The 6,011-nt window shown below is 39.0% G+C and overlaps 1 long non-coding RNA gene across 1 annotated transcript; it reads left to right on the plus strand.

Moving 5' to 3' along the window:
• The first annotated feature begins 1,401 nt into the window (after window positions 1-1,401).
• Window positions 1,402-3,469, plus strand: LOC114556132 (uncharacterized). Its single transcript, XR_003692637.1, has 5 exons — window positions 1,402-1,516; window positions 2,439-2,503; window positions 2,609-2,787; window positions 2,871-3,058; window positions 3,164-3,469. It is a non-coding gene; the product is annotated as an uncharacterized LOC114556132 (long non-coding RNA).
• The last annotated feature ends 2,542 nt before the right edge of the window (window positions 3,470-6,011 follow it).

Genomic DNA, 6,011 nt, shown 5'->3' on the forward strand with positions numbered 1-6,011 from the left:
TGCCTTTGAGAAAATGAGAGCTCAGAAATGGCACATACTAAGGAAAGCTCATTGTGGGACTGGCTCTAGTGGCTGTAATTCTGCACCAAGGCTGAATTTTGGGAAAGAGACTTCAGATACAGTATTAGGGGACCACTAAGGCCTATATGAAAGCATCCAAAGAGAACCATGTCATGGGACCTTTAAAGCTATTTATATTAAAGGGGTGATAGAATGCAAAACCGATTTTACCCTGTCATAGTTGAATAACGACAGTTTGGTGGGTAGATAGGACATAGATAGAAGCTCAAAGTCCCATTGACACCCCTTTACTATGAAAATCTCATATTTTGAAACTGCCGCCGAAAACGGGCAAATCCCAACAAAGCTGGAAGTTGACGTCAACATCCCAAAAACCGGAACCTTTGTCAGCCCATGGGTGTATTAAGAGAACGGTCACGCCCCAACATTTACATAGGCTACACAACTGACCTGAGATCAGGTAGTCTTCCAAATCTAGCTCGCGCAGATCTCTGCTATTCCATTACAAAATTCACTTCTGAAACTTTTTTATACGAGAAATCAACTATGTAAGGCTCAAATATGGGCCGTTTTACGAAAATGGATGGCTAATTGCAAATTTTGTGTCGGAATTCAGCTGCCGGTGCTGCCTGTGTTGCTGCCTCGCCGCCCGACCTGCCCTCCTTCACACACCCCGGCCTGCTCTGAGGTACTTGGAGCTCCGTCACGACTGGCAGCCCACAGCACTCAAGACCCGCGCAAAGTCACCGGTTTTTGGATAATGGACTACTAAACGCCGGTGCTCTGACAGAGCTCCAGGGCCTGCAGCTCCCCTCTTCATGCTAGCTAAATGCCCGGTGTGTGTGAGTGAGAGCACGGTCAGCGAGCTTGTTACGCCAGCAATCTGTTACCACAGGCTCCAGTTAATCTTTTAATGTGTGTAATTATAATGTGTTGAGTTATTTAAACAAACGATTGGGGAAATAAACGCTGCTTGTCCCTGAGTCTCATTGATAGAGCCTGCGGCTGGATGTAGCTCTATCAATGAGAGCTAGCTCCTCTTAGAATTCCTCTGAAATTCACAAATATTCATTAACTTGAAATCGGACACCGTTGTTAGCTTTATAAGACCTTTAGGGAGATGTTGTATAAGTGGCGTGATGAAATTCAAACTGTAAATATACACAAATTTTACGGAAAATGAAGCTAACTATCCGTGATTTGTAGCTAGCTACACATACACCCTAAAAAATGCTGGGTTATTTCATCTACCCAACCGCTGGGTTATGAAATGTTTTACCCATTATGGGTTATTTATATGGAAGTTGGGTTATTTTGTGCAACTCATGCGTTGAGTCAAAATCCATCAACCCAACATACAGTACATCTGTTGACCCAGCACTTGGGTTGTTTGTGCTTCGAACGTCATCAGATCATCACCAGAGTCCACACACCGAGCGCTTGTCACAGCAGAGAACCAGTCTGGTCATCCAACGAGGCAAATACATAATAAAAGGTTTGTGTACACTAGCTACATGTCTAATTCACATTGTCTGTGTTGCGTTACCTATTAAAGTACTATCTTTATATTGTGAGGCTAGTTGGTTAGTTTGGCTAACAACGTAGCTAGCTAACGTTAGCCATTTAGCCGTTATCATGGAAGCATGTATAGCCTACAGCTTATCCGTTTGGTCTGAATTATATTAATGAATTAATGAAACAAGTTCATAATGCCCATGGGCATATGGTCATGTTTATTGAGTTCACCAGGCTAATTTGCCAGCTAGTTTCAAGCTAGCCAGGTAATTCGGCAGTTAACAAACTATCTAGCTAGCTAGCTAGATAGTTTACTAGCCAACTGGCTGTCAGTTAGTTGCTTTGCTAGCTATATTATTTTAACTGGCTGTAAATGAACGCGCTTGTTTTTCCTTGAAGCTTTTAATGTGAAATGTGAAGGCATAACAGTGTATGACTGATTAAAGTATGTAAAAACAGTGAGATAACCTGATATGTCTGACTAAATGCATTTATGTGCATTTATTTAAGTAATGTGGTGACCCACAATAGATAAGAACAAATGCTTATTTAAAATGGCGGCCTGGCAAACGACAAGGGCCACTTGAGTTAAGGGTTAAGAAATATATAATAAAAAGTTTGGGAACCACTGCTGTACTTTTGTACTGACACTGTGCCTGAAGGCTATGCTTTGAGCAGCCACAAATATTCTTGTAAAAGGTAAAACAATTTACATGCATGCAATTTGTCATATGAATTGTATAGGTAGAGAGGGAGGATTGTGATGCTAAATAAAATGGCTGTTATCTTCACATTGGATTACATTCTGCTGTTGGTCTGCATTGCTTTTACATGGTGATATCTGAATAGTTAATACAATAGCAATTGTATCTTTGCTTAAGCTCTTTTTGTGTTTGTTTCAGATCAATGGATAGCTTTGTCATTAACACTTTGACAGAGTGCCAGACCTTGTCGAAAGATTTAAAAGGTAAGAAATATGTTTTCCCATCCACAGCATATCAAGTCTGCATTGCTGCTAAAGCCCTTTTCAGACATGAATTCTTATGAAATATAATTTCCTCTTTTTTTTTAGCTTCCACGTAATATGTCAAAGTGACTCCAATAGATGAATAGAGCCGGCCACTGGATTCCTGGAGGAAAGGCTGCGGAACGTCAGGAAGCGGCTGAGATCAACCAGCAGGTCGCAGAGCACGGCACAGACACCACCACAAACGCCAGATGATGGCGCTCTAGCAAGGGCTCTCATACCAGGTAATTATTAAACTGAAAAATTATTTGATGAAGCAAAACATCCATATTTCAGTGAATGACAACTTTCTTGTTCTTTTTTACAGACTGTACCATATCAGACGAACGTGGGTCACAGCTTAAAGAATGGTTGAGAAACAATTCTCAGCCCCTCAGCCAGATAGAGAACTACATGCCGAACACAGCAGTCTACAGGGCCAAGTGGATTAGGGACAACAATTGGACCATCGATCAGATCCTCGAAGAGTTCCCTCACCTAATGACCAAAGGCATGGTAGGTATAGGGAAATATGATCTTACATATAAGGATGCATTGTTTATAATGTTTATTAGTGTGCCACATTGAATTGGTTTTAAAAATGTGTTTTCCATTGTATAGATTGCACAGGCTTGTCCTGCATGGGGATGCTGCATCAAAGTTGTTTGAAACTTGGTCACGTGAAATGCCAGGAGGGGAGTCTAAAATGGTAAAGTTTATTCAAAGTAGAATACTTGCTTGCAAGTAGAGCTAATGGCTCTTAATAGCAGCTTTTTAATAGGAATTTGAATTTTTTCAGTATAGACCTGTTGAATGTTCAGCCAGTTCATTCGTAATTGTTGTTTTGCTCTGAATGTTTTCCTACCTGAGTGATATGAACTGCACCAGTTCCACTATATTGTTGATATAATAAATTTTTTTCAAAGATTCCATTATGTTGTTTTGTTTTTGTATTGTTTAAGTGTTTATTAAATAATATATGCATACATCTAGCATGTATTCTGTTCTAGGTTTGTAGTTTAACAGTTTTATTGCAATTTATTTTCTTAAATTGTACTGTAATGTGTTAGAATTAATCTGGCATATAGGTTAATTTTGCCCAGCATTCGGGTACACTATATAACAAATATGTAGTTGAATCAACCCAAAATTGTAATTAATTTGACCCAGCATTTGGGTACACTATATAACAAATATGTAGTTGAATCAACCCAGAATTATAATTAATTTGACCCAGCATTTGGGTACACTATATAACAAATGTATGTAGTTGAATCAACCCAGAATTATAATTAATTTGACCCAGCATTTGGGTAGAATATTTAACTCATCTGTTGGGTTAAAAATCACCAACCCATCTTACTGGGTCAAATTAACTACTGTTGGTCCGGTGCAATAGTGATCCAGCGGTTGGGTTATAAAACAACCCAAGTTGGGTTATTTTTAACCCATCATTTTTAAGTGTGTAGCTAGGATTGAAGGGACAGTCATAGCTAACAAAACCCCCACTGTTCACAAAAATTCATTAACTTGAAATCGGACAGCGTTGTTAGCTTTATAAGACATTTAGGGAGATGTTGTATAAGTGGCGTGACGAAATTCAAACTGTAAATATAAACAAATTACGCTGAAAATGAAGCTAACTATCCGTGATTTGTAGCTAGCTACACATAGCTAAGATTGAAGGGACAGTCATAGCTAACGAAACCCCCATTGTTCACAAAATTTTATTAACTTGAAATCGGACACCGTTGTTAGCTTTATAAGACATTTAGGGAGATTTATAAGTGGCGTGACGAAATTCAAACTGTAAATATAAACAAATTACGCTGAAAATGAAGCTAACTATCCGTGATTTGTAGCTAGCTACACATAGCTAGGATTGAAGGGACAGTCATAGCTAACGAAACCCCCACTGTTCACAAAAAGTCATTAACTTGAAATCGGACACCTTTGTAAGCTTTATAAGACATTTACGGAGATGTTGTATAAGTGGCGTGATGAAATTCAAACTGTAAATATAGCTACTCTAGTTATGCCGGCAGCTGACAGCCAGCCTAGAGTAACTGGAACTGTGGTAAGAGATTGCTGGTGTAACAAGCTCGCTGACTGCGCTATCACTCTCACACACGGGCCATTTAGCTAGCAGGAAGAGGGGAGCTGCAGGCCGGGGTCTGTGGAGGAAGGCAGGCCGGGCAGTGAGGCAGCAACACAGGCAGCACCGGCAGCTGAACTCCGACACACAGTCGTACCAAATTTGCAATAAGCCATCAATTTTCGTAAAACGTCCCATATTTGAGCTTTATATAGTTGATTTCTCGCTTAAAAAAGTCTCAGAAGTGAATTTAATAATGTAATAGCCCGACAAACAGTGTATAACTTTGCAGTGAGACCTGCTGTCGAGTCTCCCATGTGTTTCTATGTAGTTTGCTCAAACCAATCAGCGCGTTGCTCATTCTGAATATTCATGATCATATCATATTTGGAAGAAAAGCTCTTGTTCCAAATAGAGCCATATTCACAGGGTAGTTAAGGGCCTAATAAAATAGCATTCGGGGCAATTTTCAGCCCAACCAATGTTACATACCCCATTAGGAGACCTTAAGGAACAGTGTAAAATACCCTATATAATCATTCTATCACCCCTTTAAAGCTATATATTTTGATTCTGAAGAACTCCAGTAATTCATCAAATGTAACGACTGATGTGACTCATTGCTGATCTATACTTCTCTCTGCAACACACACAATGGAGTGTACAAAGCAGGTGAGGTTGCATGTCACCTTGAATTGAAGCATTGCCCCACAGCTATGTAAATGTACCTCTCTCCAGGACTGAGCAAATCAGGAGGAAGTAAAACTACTGATTCCAATAACAATAAGGACATAAACCAACTTCTAAAGATGGGAATCTCACAAGAATAAACATGTTTGCTGATAATCACTTGGGTAAACACATGGTCAGCTTTGCAAGTGTGTAAGCCTATTTGTGAATGCAACAGTAATGTCACAAGCATGCCAAATATATCCAACAAGTGGTGGCAACAACTGATGCAACCTGAAGAAAGAGGGATTAGCTGTGCACGGAGTCTAGAAGTAATTCATTACAACTACTCTTAGTAACTGATTTCTCTACTTGAACTTCTCCAAAGCATGTTTTTCTCTCTTATAAGTATGTTTTGACTCATGCGTATTCTGGTGCAACAAGATTTACATTACTTTGAACAATGTGTATATGTGTATATTACCACTATGAACCCATTTCATCTTTGTCTTCTGACCTCAATGTTAAAATGCTGGCTGCTTTTTAATGTTGGAATTGGTATATATTGTTATGGGTTTTAATATTTCATAAACAATAAACATTGAAACAATATATATGTAAACAGTATTATACTTTACACTAAACACAAAAATATGTTACAAATGAACTGTAGCAGCTAAATCCAATTAAATAAAGAGTATGTGT

Source organism: Perca flavescens, chromosome 5 (genome assembly GCF_004354835.1).
Source record: "Perca flavescens isolate YP-PL-M2 chromosome 5, PFLA_1.0, whole genome shotgun sequence".
Lineage (NCBI taxonomy): Eukaryota > Metazoa > Chordata > Actinopteri > Perciformes > Percidae > Perca > Perca flavescens.